This window comes from Culex quinquefasciatus, chromosome 3 (genome assembly GCF_015732765.1).
Source record: "Culex quinquefasciatus strain JHB chromosome 3, VPISU_Cqui_1.0_pri_paternal, whole genome shotgun sequence".
Lineage (NCBI taxonomy): Eukaryota > Metazoa > Arthropoda > Insecta > Diptera > Culicidae > Culex > Culex quinquefasciatus.
In genome coordinates this window covers 113,806,510-113,820,227 of record NC_051863.1, presented here as the reverse complement: position 1 = coordinate 113,820,227, position 13,718 = coordinate 113,806,510, and the positions used below count along the sequence as shown (strand labels likewise).

Sequence of the window (13,718 nt, the reverse complement as noted above, 5' to 3'; positions counted from 1 at the left end):
ATATTTTATAAAATAAAGCTTCGTGCAAGATAGTTTGTCACGGTATTCAATGTTGGTTCTTTGGGGAAAATGGTCACGATCTTTCCTGGTTCCGGCAGACTGCTTCGCGTTGGGTGGTGCAGCTATATCGAGGTCAAGGATTACGTTCCAGGACCAAAAGTTACACGGGCCGCAGGTCCATGACGTTGTTCACTTTTCTCCAGCTTCGTGTATTCATCGATCCGGTCAGACAGACCTACGTCTCGGAAAACTTGTGCAGCGACTAAGTGCTGGCCTCCTCGTCGTCGTAGAGCTGCAACTTGCACATAAGCGTGTCGTTGGACGCCGGCCGCCGGGAAGCCGGTGGAGAAGTTGATCGTTGCCGCCGCCGTCTGCCGAGATCGGTGACATTGATAGAACCCGTTTCTAACGAGTAGGATGGCCGTTCGTACCACATTTGCCTGCAGCTCGGTTCTTGCTTGGTTCTTGCTGGATTTCGTCGTTTCGTATAAGTTGGTTGTCTGAAAAAGGTCGAGTTAGAACAGATTTAGATGTTGTGCAATACTGATGGGACACACCTTCGTCACCTGATGGACAACGTCGAGTCGGACTGCCAGAAGAACGAGGAACGACTCAGCAACGGGTCATATCCGTCCGTGTCCAACATGATCGAGATTTGAATGTTCTCATCCTGTGGTCAAACGTGTAGAACAGAATCGAATTCAACACGAACGTGTCACAAGATGCAGCGAAGTCCCACCTGGGCTTTAGGCGCTAGCGGAAGACAGAAATCGCATTAAAACAGTTCAGAATCTGTTTGAGAAGATTAAGGACTCAAGACCTAGCTCAAGACACTTACCTGTGGCTGATTCACCGCACTCGTCGGCAGCATTCTGGCCCGGTTCTGGCCTTGTTGGTCATTGTTGGTATTCTTTTCTTGACAACCGTTACTCGCTGTCGGGACATGAACGGGTATGGTGATGGGTCGTATGGCTTTTGGTCGCCCAAGTTTAAAGATCGTGGTTGTTTTTCACTGTCCCCATTCGAACCGGTCGTCTTGGAAAATTTCGCTTTCTCAACCAAACCATTTCCCGCAGCATCCGATGCTCCTCGAAACCGACCGCCAGATTAGCGTCCCGATAATGTTTTGCAGACACTGGCCCCTAATTCCGGATCCCTTCCATTCCGGTTCCACACTGGACATGGCCACTTTGTTCTATGGTTCTGCCGGAAAAAGTAAACAAAATATTATAATTTCAAAACTGTCCATAGTTGGTCCGGTTCGTACTGCCAACTTTTGCAGACAATCCGTTATCCAGGGGACGGAACATTGTCAAGAAATTCGTCCACCGGTGGACCAAATCATTCATCAACTCTTGCAGGCAATCCGTCCTTCGGGGGACCGATTTTATTGCCAACTCTTGCAGGAAATCCGTCTTCCGGGGGACGGGAAATTGTCATAATCCGTCAAAATTGTCATAGAATCCGTCCACCGGTGGTCCGATTCTATTGCCAATCCTTCCTCCGGGAGACGGGAAATTGTCATAAAATCCGTCCACTGGTGGACAAAATCATTCACCAACTCTTGCAGGCAATCCGTCCCCCGGGGGACGAATTCCTGTTGCAAAAAATTGTCCACAAATCCGTCCACCGGTGGACCGATTCTTTTGCCAACTCTTGCAGGCAATCCGTCTTCCGGGGGACGAATTCCTTTTGCAAAATATTGCTCACAAATCCGTCCACCGGTGGACCGATTCTTTTGCCAACTCTTGCAGGCAATCCGTCCTCCGGGGACGAATTCCTTTGCAAAATATTGCTCACAAATCCGTCCACCGGTGGACCGATTCTTCTGCCAACTCTTGCAGGCAATCCGTCCTCCGGGGACGAATTCCTTTGCAAAATATTGCCCACAAATCCGTCCACCGGTGGACCGATTCTTCTGCCAACTCTTGCAGGCAATCCGTCCTCCGGGGGACGAATTCTTTTTGCAAAATATTGCTCACAAATCCGTCCACCGGTGGACCGATTCTTCTGCCAACTCTTGCAGGCAATCCGTCCTCCGGGGGACGAATTCCTGTTGCAAAAGATTGTCCACAAATCCGTCCACCGGTGGGCCGATTCTTCTGCCAACTCTTGCAGGCAATCCGTCCTCCGGGGACGAATTCCTTTTGCAAAATATTGCTTACAAATCCGTCCACCGGTGGACCGATTCTTCTGCCAACTCTTGCAGGCAATCCGTCCTCCGGGGGACGAATTCCTGTTGCAAATGATTGTCCACAAATCCGTCCACCGGTGGACCGACTCTTATGCCTACTTTCTACTTTTGCAGGCAATTCGTCCACCGGGGGACGGAACATTGCTCAGAAAAACGTTCACCGTGTGACCTAATCCTTTTGCCAATTTTGGCAAAATCCAAGGCAAAATCCGTCCAACGGTGGACCACTTTTTATTGACCCACTCCGGTTTCCTTACCAATCCTCCGGAGCACAAACTTAACTCCAACAAAACCAAACAACGAATGACAAAACTTTGGACGAAACGTTTCAACAAAATTTCAAAAATTTCGCTAAGTCCAAAATCACACTTTTGGGAGTTCGCTTAACTGAACTTGGTTTTTGGTGATTTTTACCATTTCTTGAGTTCGCGATTTCGCACTTTTTTGAGTTCGTTTAAGCGAACTGTCAAAAGTGCGATTTCTGAACTCTCAAAAGTGCGATTTTTAGTAACCGTGTATATGGAATCGGCGAGGAATGTCGACCTGGAAAAGAAGTCGACAAATCGACGGTAACATTTCAAAAGGCATCATGTACATTTTGACACTTTCTGGGTTATTGTATATTCTGAAAGTACTTCTAATAAGCTACCCAAAAATGAGCAAAAGTTATTCAGTAAAGTCTGTTTAATCATGATTTTAAATAAAGTAATATAAACAAAATCTCTGCCATCAGCAGTCCCTGTTTATATAGCCCTGTCAACCTGTCAAACAAAAGGCTACATAAACCTCGTGACGAAAAAAAGCAACATTAAAAAAGCGCCATGTACATTCGGCGAAGAAAAACGGGGGTGACCACTAAAATTCCATTTTCAAATTCCCGACTTTTTCCCGACTTTTTTCCAGACTTTTCAAACAAAAAACTTTCTATAAGAAAAGTCAATATTAACCACCAAAAAAAATCTCTATGAATTTAAAAAAAATGCAAATGAAGGCATTTTTTGTAAATACAGAAACTAAACAACAAATAAAGAAAACTTCAAAAATGTAATTTCATTATTATGATTCAGAGTAGAAACACAAACAATTAGTCTATGAAAAAATAATCGAAAGTTCAAAAATACTTATAACTTCCATGGTATTTTCTAAATTGACAAACGTAAAGTTTCTGATATTTTTGTTTAAGACTGTTTAAAACATAATTGCTGTTATTATTCATTCAAAGGATTTAAAAAAAAAGTTTCGGAATTCATAAAAGAAAATGTTTTTGCCAAGTTCCCTTTTTAATTTTGTAATTTTTGATATTGAATTTTTTAATCAATGTTAATTTACCTAGTGGTCAGTATTTAACTGTTCTTTTTATCAATGAAAATTCAGCTTTATATGATTTTATGTTTTCCCACTTATTTTAAGCAAAATGTTTGAAAGACAATTTAAAAAAAAAAATTGCAATAACTCAAAATTTCTTGGATTATTTTTTTTTGCAATTTCAATATTTTCTTTATGTTTTCAAAACGTAAAAAGGTTTTTCAATTTTGGATTTTATTCGATATTTAAGTTTTCCGCAAACTGAAAATCAAGCTTTATCTATAGTAGGTAATTTACCCATACTCACAAAAAAAAGTTCAAGGGCAACATTTGGAAAAAATAACATACTTAATGAATTTAGTTAAACAATTACAAATATTTACCAAAAAAAAAAAAAAACCATTGCCAAACTCAATTTCGAATCCTGTTTCAAATATTCAATTGTGTGACAAAATGAAATAGAATTGTAATTTTATTTTTATATTAGTTTTTCATTAAATTTACCTCTGGTTTTATGAACAAAAAATAATAGCGATCATTTGATTCATAAAAAATATTATGAAAATCATATTCATAAAGATTTTGAAGGTCTTAAACAGCTTTTCCATACTCAAATATATTGAAATAGTGAAAAGATCCTTAAATTTAAAGTAAGTTACTAAAGCAGAAATGAGTGAATTCAATTTGAAAATTGTACAAAATACTACAAAATAATTCATGAGTTAAAAAATAATTTTCAAACAAGTATGCTCAGAATTCCCGACTTTTTGACAAAAAATCATAAATTCCCGACTTTTTCCCGATTTGTGGCGGATATTGGCGAATTCCCAACTTTTTCCCGACATTCCCGATTTCCCGACTTTAGTGGCCACCCTGTAACAAAGCGCCCCCTCCCCCCCCCCAGTGACAGCAGGGTGATATCGACGTTGGTGATTTCAAAAGAAGTTATGTTTGTTTTTATCAAATAAAATTACGGAAATAATGTTTTATTGAATATGGATGATCAAGTATCAACAAAAGTAACGTTTTTCATCGTTTGTTATCATTAGAACATCTTATTTTGCTTTTATATAAAAATGGTAATTGAAAATGGATGCTCAACATTCAAATGCGTTTTTCTCAAAACGCATGGTTTGTACATGATGCTTTTTGAAATGTTGGCATCGAAATAAAAATGTTGCCAACTTCCATTTAAGTCCTAAAATCAAGCTTAGATTGCGGTTTTTATTTCACACAACCAACCAATGAAACAACAAACAAACAAACAAGCAATAAAGCTTAATTTTCTGAGCACAATGAAATTTTCAACTCAACTCAACCCCTGGTGGTTGGTCATTTTTTCGTTTGACCAAAAAGTCAAACTTAAAAGTGACGAACCATAGACTAATTCGAGGACTAATTATTATTAGTCTATCTACTTTTTCTCGGTTTTCATTCCGATAAGTTTTTGTTTCCTTCAACTTAATTCTACACAGAAAAAAAAAATCCGGTAAATTTACATCATTTATGATGTACCAAAAGTGCACGTCATTAATGATGCGAATTTACATCACTTTCAACTGAAATTTAAATGCCATCCAATGTAAACGTTCCGAACAAAAAGTGTCATGAAAACATGTAAATTTCCGATGAAATGCACGTAAATTTACTCAAGCCACAATTTTTTTTACCCCGTTGAATCTAGAATCTGATGTAATTTTCAACTACTTTTTTTGCGAATGGCAAAAAACGGTTGAAAATTTGTATCTGATTCTAAATTCAACGGAGTAACAAATTCGATGAAAAACACTGTGAGGCCACACATTTAGACTCACTTATGACTTTAGCTTGGCTCTAACTGGACTCACAACGGCGAACGACACGGCGTTTTGGTACTCTTTTGTGTCGCGGCGCGTCAAAAAAAATGTTGTCGGAATCACTGGCCCAGGAGTTGTTGCGCGAGGCGGAAAAGTTGATCGAGCAAAAACTGCAACCGCAGACGATCTTCTAGGGTTGTAGAGTGCCCAAGTCGGCCTCGATTGTCAAGGCACGAGACAACTCAAAGGATGCAGAAAAGTTGAATGAGCACCTGATAAACATCGCACTGGCTACGCTCAGCTCAAAGATTTTGTTCCAGCACAAGGCTAAGCTAGCAGTTGAAGCCGTACTGCAGCGTAAACTGACCGCGGTTTGCTGCTGGATAAGAATCCCGGAGTGCATGAGCCAAGTGTTGACCATTGTACATGTCGATTCCGATTTTATCGAACGGTTGGAGCTGGCCGCAGAAACCCTTGGTACGGAATTTAGGGCCATGCAGACCTTTGTCCAGCTACGAAAGCCGATAACGGGAGATCTCATCGGTGGACTCCTTTACCGGCAACTGGTCGAAGATGCGTAGACACAATCTGCCGTCAACCATTGCTTACTTGGTTGCCTTTTTGTTCTCCACCAAGAAAAACAGAAAAGCAACGCCGAATTACTGAAAAGATGCAACAGATTAGAACAATGTTACATATTTTGATATTAGCATAAACAGCATAATATTTTGATATCAGCATATACAGCAGTCGCTTCCTAATGCGCAGGTTATCCCCAATCGGTGGCACAATCACCCGAGCCGAAATATTCGTCAGCGTCGAAACCGATAGGAAGAACGCAACCTCGGTCTTGTTGAAATCCATACTGACGAGGAAAAACGGCGTCACCATTTTAAAGTTCATCTCCACATCGTAGAAAATCGACAGCCCTAACAGAATGTTCAGATAGAGCATGTCCCGCAGCAGACCCACGTCCATGAGCGCGGCGAAGCGCTGCAAGAGGACACATTCGGCTTGACCATCTCCAGCCCCAGCTCGGACTTGAAGGTTTCAATGCGTTTGGGCGTTTTCGGGATGCACACGAACAAGTTCATCGTCGAGACGCCCGCGTGGGTGTTCACCCGCTGGTTGATCTGTTAGTTAGTCTCCAAGCTCAAGCTAGCCGTGGAAATGATTCTCGGAAACGATGGCCACGTCCACATTCCAAACCCATCTCATTCTGAACGCTAACGCCAGTTGATACTCGGAGAGGTGGGCTTCATCGGCAACCCATTCGGCTGTGGCAACGGACAGTTTCCAATTCCTCCGCGGAAACAGCAACGTCTTAATCTACGGCAAACTGTCGTTTCCGCCGTCGTCTTCCTGCTCCAGAATAATTCCCATTGGGGGCACCTCCACCAGCTCGATGTCCACTTCCTCCTCCACCAAATGCCATATGAGCTGTAGCAGCGTTGCTCCGACGGCGGCATTCAACGCAAGCCCACTAATACGGCGCCCCGGAAGTCGTGGCCTGGGCCGGGCTGGAGAATTGTGATTGCTGCTGCTATTGCTGTGGACTCGATGAAATCGCGACACTTTCGATGTCCGTCCTGCTGTCGTGGGTGGAACTTTTTCCAAACAAACAAACACTACTCTGGAAAAATCAAAGCAAATATAAATAAATACACGTTGTGAGGGAAACAGGTGACTCCGAGCACGGTTACTCATTTTAAAAGGATAAACACCAAATTCAATGTCTCGTTTGTCATTAGAGTGTAGTTTTTTGGATTGTTTCTAGGAAATGACTGATCTCATAGCTACGTGCAAAGTTATTTTCCAATCATTTTGACAGATGAATTTGTTTTCAAAAATATTCTCAATGACAAAAAAAACAAGCGGCTGCTTGTAAACGAAAAGTTTATTTGGATTTCAATCGTGAAAAAAGTTCAATTTTCGTGACGATTCCAACCAAATATACGCATGTACATACTCGTAAAAATGCAACGGAACATCACGGAATCGAAAAAGGCTCTGCTCAAGTCGTGCAACACCCGGTTAAAGGAGGACGTCCGCAGCATGCTCGAGAATTGTCCGCCTGGCCAAGGGCGAAAACGAAACGCAACGCGGGTTTCCAACCTTGTTCGCGCCGGAGAATCGCTGATGATGATTAAATTTTGTACGGTTTGGAGGAGGAGTACTAAACCAACATGTACAAGTAAGACGGGGAGGTGTAATGGATTGGGTTATTTATCATTTAAAAAAAATCTACATTTTCTCAAAGATTAGTTTTTGAAATTCATTGAAAAATGCGGTCGCAGTCGCCATCGGTGCCTAATTTAGCTTGTGTACCATCGAGATTAAATTGAGAAAAGCCAGTTGAAAAACATATCATGATCGGACTAGAAAACGCTGAAAAGCGCTGTCCAATTCTTGTTTGCCGCCATCACCTAGGGTTGTGCGTACAAATCGAACAGCTTATGGTCCGTGATGTGACCATGTTCCGCTTGCAACCTCGACGTTCTTTGGAGATCCATAAGAAAAGGAACTAAAACCGAATGCCACAAACCGAAGCATCTTCAGGGATTACTATTCCCGCTGGAATGATTAAGCGTTGCGTTCCCCGGATAGCAGGAACTTATTCATCACTTAAGTCCAGCAGGTGCTTCCGTAAAATGTTCCTTCCTTGACAGCAGCAAAGGTAAACTGATTTAAGTTGGTGGTATTACGAAATCTGTTTGTTTGAGCGAGTAAACTTACCTGTTCTGTTTAATTTAACGTAATACAGCCGGAATGTTTTCGAAACATTTCTGGGAAACCTCCAAATCATCGGCAGTTTCGGTTTCCTGCATAGATTTCCCGCAAAAATGCAAAAACCCTGCAGCTGGTGTCATTAACCATCATTTTAAAACATTGAAGCGAATTTTCACATGTTGTTTACCTTTCAGCAGTCAAATTAATCATAAATATTAGCAAAACACTTCCGCTTCTCACCCGAGACACGACAATAATAATGAGCTGTCATTGACAACAACGAGCGTAATTGTAAATTGTAAATTTACGTGTCGCAATCTTTGTTATTTTACATCGTTTCAAAATTACATGTTTTTTATACTTTCAAATTTGAGAGCCGTCAACAAAATAATTTTCATTTACATGAGAATCAAGCGTTACGTGCTATTTCAATTTACACGAACCCTCTTTAAATGAAATACAACGATTTACATCGGTTTTCAAATTTACATCGAGCATGTTTACGTTTGAATCATGCATTCAGTGTCGTGTAAATTCACACTTTTTTTTTCTGTGTAAGATTACAGTGCAAACGAGCAATTTTCCCCGCACGGGAACCGGCCGCGGCCAATTGCGCTGAAGGAGACTGTCTTCTCCGAAGATCTTTCCGGAGAAACCGGACATCAGTGTGTGCCGATGACCGACGAGGCGGGGGAGGAAGTGGTATACAAACGTTAGTTAGAAACACAACATTGTTTCAAATATTGAAAGAAAATTAAAACAGGAATTTAACATTAGTAATACAAAATAAAAGTAAAAATCGAGGTAAAAATCATTATTATTAAAAAGCAAATGAGAAATATAAAAAAGAGTTATGAATTTTACACATACATACATATTATAAGTTGGTACATATACAAATCTGTGAGCATTGCATATCGAGAAATTAAAAGTGAGAGTGTGTGCGTGCAACATGGAGTTAAACTTTTCAAAGTACCATGGTAATCTTCACAGCAACTTCACAGAAAGTTTAACTCCATGTTGCACACACTCTCACTTTTAATTTCTCGATACCGTTCATGTGTCGTGCATACATTTTAGGTATATGCGTAAGCTTTCTTCAAGTTCGTATCCATGTATGTATAGTGTGCTCATACAGTTTATATGCAAGGCACACGCCGTTTATGAACAGAGGCATTCTGCAAAAATCTATATGTGAAACTAATAGCGACAATCACGATTTTTATTTCAGTGTAGAGCGAATGATTTGATTTGATTTTTTTTCAGAGGCATTAGGTACACGCAGAAAAATAAAGCATATTTGAATCAACAAAATGTTTTGTTGATTTGAAAATCATGATTTTTGTTAAATCAACCCGAAACGTCAAAGCAGCTTTTTCAAAACAACAAAAGATTTTTGTGGAATTGAGAAAATTCAAGCAAAACATTGTAAAAGGTCCTAAGTCGAAAATGTAAACAAATCGGATTATTGTATGAAATACATAAGAATAACTTACTTTACACATAAAAAATACAACATCCCTCAAAACTTCACAAAATTGGCATGATATTAAATTTTTTGATAAGGGCCAAATTCGTTGTTGGTTTGTTGTTGTTTATTACTCCGTGTTAGTCTTCCACCACAAGAGGCCGAAAACGTAAATAAACATCATCATTAGGTCAACTGAGTTAGGGCTTTGTGTTCTGAGGACCTATATGGAAAATGAAACGGCTGCTGTCAAAAAAGTTTTTTGCCTCGTGTTGTTAGCTCGCTGCCTTTTTTGTAGAAAAAAAATTGAAGTAAAACGTACAAAAATTTTTCGAACCAGTTAGCAATTTTGATTTATTACTAGGTAAGATTACCAACAGGTATGTTTCTGTCGGATAGCAGTCTAGTCTGTTACAAAAATCAAAAGAAACCGATCACCATAAAATGGAATGATAACTTAACCGATATTTTATGTTTTATTTCCAGAAGCAGCTCAAATGATGCTGGACGCTTCTGTAGCCACCGTCTGATCGGGAGCCGCAACTTGACCAACAGCTGCCGGGTGCGACACTTCACGGCGAAGGAACTGGTCAAGCCGGAGGCCAAGGACTGGTGCAATTTAGTGAAGGTTATTTGTACGCAGCCGTTCAATAGTCGGGTTCAGTACGGGGTTGCTTTTGTGATGCTGCACTTGGTTGGGGGCAAGAAGAAGGACAAACCGCTGGTTCCGGCCGCGTTTCAGAAGCAGATTCAGGAGAAGGTTCAGAAGAAGGAGCCTCCGAAGATGCTTCAACTTGGGATGTTTAAGCTCCGGGAGGAATTTCCCGGTTCGGTCGAGGGAAGCTCGGCGGGGTTATTTGCGCGCTGGAAAGCGTCGCGATCCGGTGCGGACTCGCAACTCGTCGCGAGTTAACCCAAAACGACTCCGGTCAGGGCAGCGACGTCTATGGCGGCACGATTCGGGACGCGTCGACACCGGCGGGCATCCGGAATACGTTGGCCTCTCCACAACCAGCCAAAATGATGACCAAAATCACGTAAAAGCCGAAGCCACGACTCTTTGACGACAATGGCGAGAAGGAAGAAGCCTCGGAACCGCAACCAGGACGCCCTGCTGTACGACAAGCCAAACGAAAAGCTGGAGCACAAGCTGGCCGAAGATTGTGTCCGGAAGCACCGTGAAAAGGACGCCATGGAGGAACGCGAGCAACGTCGGCGACCAAGTTCAAGAACATTTTCTTTGACGAACCGGACGTCGGAGAAGAACTCTGCCCGTCGGGACAGAACATCCGACATCAAGAAGCCAAAGTTGGACAAGGATCAAGATCGGGAAGAAGATGAAGAGCGGAAGCGAAAGCCGGTGACGTACAAGTCATTAAACAATTTGTTTGAAAAGGTGGTGCTCGTGATTAGCGGGATTCAAAATCCGGAACGGGCCAACCTGCGGAATCAGGCGCTGGCCATGGGAGCCAAGTACAAGTCCGATTGGGATTCAAGCTGTACCTACGAATTTGATTTGCGTCTTCAAAAATACCCACAAGTACAACCAGGTCTACGGCTACGGTAAGATCGTACGCAAGGGGTGAATCGAACGGTGCCACGCACTGCGCAAGCGCCTTTCGTGGCGCAAGTTCGCCCTAATGACCAATTAATGACCATTTCGAGGCAGACCTAGATCCGTTGGAAGAGTGTTGGTAGTAGGAAGGTTGATTATTGATCAAATGCGGTCCTAAATAAAGCTGTTTATATAGCAATAACAATAACTGTTTGTTTTTTATTCAGAAAAAGCTAGGAATCTCCGATTTACTGTCCCGGTTTACGGCTGTCCAGGTCGAAAACCTTAAGCAGACATTCCTGCTTGCTATCCGGCCGCATAACTGACGAATGCTACCCGTCGTTGTTCCGTAAGACATCTCTAAACTTCAACTCAAACGTGACCATCACCCACGAATCGACGAGCTTGTCTAAATATTTCAAGCACTCAGCAAAATCCATTTAGAATGGAACTAGATCCACTTCTGGTTCACTTGAGTCTACGGCCGGTTCCTGCTTCTTGCAAACACCCGTTCCCAAATGATGAATTAACAAAGATTTTCTCTAAATAAAAATTATTTCAGTATTTCTGGTAAATTCTAAATATTGATGAAAATGTTAATTAATTTATTAGGCAAACCATCACCATCTTAAATGCTCAGGTGCGATTCTCAGATATGCTATTTCGTGCCGTACTGTTCCGTCTCAACTATCTCGGTTACAATCCGCCCGTTGATTGAGCACTTCCGATCCGAAGGTACACTGGTCAATAATGTCCCCGCTTCTTCAACTATTTCACGGAGGAAAACCTGCGGCCGCACTCACCGGCGGACGTCTACCGCTAACCCGGCAGCAACAATGTAAATCAGGTGAACCAACCCCGCAAAGTTTAGCCCAGCCGATGATGTCCAAAACCACCAGGCAAAATGTCGAGTGCTGATGACGATTGCGGAAGTGGCCTGACAAGCAAGGTCGACTACACGAGTGGCAACACTTGTTTGCCTGAGCATCGATCCGGATAATTGATGATTTAGTTGTTTCAAAAGATCACAATTTATTTCATGTTATCCTCTAGAATAGATACAACGTTTGCCGCGAGGCCTTCTCGGATAGTACCGACTGTAGTCGGGGAAGTGGTCAACTCGTGTGTTTTCTCAATCCTCTTTGTCGGGCTCGTGTAACACTCTGACCATTTTTTGAAACGGCACAAACATCTGTCGGCACGTTGTTCGGAGCTGATTCCAAACTTTCTATTTCCTCTTCTGGACTCGTCGGACAATTCACCTTGACTGGTTCGTCCAGCTTGAGCCAAATGGACCTTTGCTTCGCTACAAGTGTCGTTTTGGTCTCCACCGAGATTTCGATTGTTTCTGAAACGCGATTTTTCAGCAAAGTTAAAACAGCATTCAGCAGGATATTAAATTCAACAAGACTTACCTTCAGTTGTTCCGACGGTTGCGAACCACTAATATTTCACCCATCTAAGGTGAAATCCAACACAAAAATCAGTCAAAAGACTGTTTAAAACGTTAAAAAAATAAGTTTACTGCAAAAGGCCAAAAAGGAGACTGAAATTTGTTTTGGTTTGGCCTGTTTTGCCACGGGCTGAAAAAACAAAGCATAAACAAAAACAATCTGAAATCGTGTTAGGCCAGGGGCCAAAATGGAAAGTGAAACTTCCACTGTTTTCAAAAGACCAAAAATGCAAAGGGCCAACTCTCTCTCCACGGTGCAAAATATTTTTGTCAGGGTCTATGTTGCTTTTATAGCCATTTTCTCGAATAAAATAAATTTTTTGATAATTCTAAGTACAAGACATTGTAGTCGTGATAGTTTTCCATCATTTTAGTGAATAATGTTTTATATAATCTTTATTCTCTTGAATTAGGATTTAAAATATGTTCGCCAAACTTCATCCTCAATTTTCTCAATGTTTTGAAAATGGACTTAGAACCTTTTACAATGTTTTGCTTGAATTAAGGTTTGTTTCAACGCAATGTTTTTGTTGATTATATTCAACAAAAAAATTGTTGACTCAAACCTCGTACAGGCTGATTCTACAAAACATTTCGTGCTTTTCATTTCATTAGGGCACAAAACTTTTGTAAACAAATGTGTATCCCTCTCACACCTTATGCAAACTATCATTTGAGTGAAAGGGATGCACTATTGTTAACAATAGTTTTGTGCCCTTTTGAAATGTTAGGCTCCATTTTTCAGTGTGTAGAAAAAGAGCAAAAGGACTTTTAAAAAGACGTCAATCTTAATCGAACTCTCAAAATCAAACCATCCACATTAACGACCCCCGGGTCTTTTGTGGTCTCTATTGCAAGTTGCTGCTCGAACCTAGGAGTCCGAAGGCTTGAATGGGGAGAACACCCAAACCTCTTTTACTCCAAGGAACCTTCCACCCCAGTGTTTGAACTGACGACCTTTGGATTGCGAGTCCAACCGCCGCCAGCGATTCCACCGGAGTAGGCTTGGTTTGGTGTGTTGTTTGTACTTCTGGCATGGATACGACTCCTACACGTGGATTGACTTAACGGCCTAACAACCAAGGCCGGGACCGACATTTTACTTCCTCATCCGATGGAAGGTTGCAGCAGATGGGAATCGAACCCAGAAACATCCGCTTACAAAGCGGACAGCGTAACCACTCTACTCTACTCTACGTGACCTAAAAAAAACCTTG

The 13,718-nt window shown here is 41.6% G+C and overlaps 1 pseudogene; it reads left to right on the top strand.

Annotated features, from left to right (window-relative positions):
* Positions 1–9,810: 9,810 nt before the first annotated feature.
* Positions 9,811–11,522, top strand: LOC119769204 (annotated as a pseudogene).
* The last annotated feature ends 2,196 nt before the right edge of the window (positions 11,523–13,718 follow it).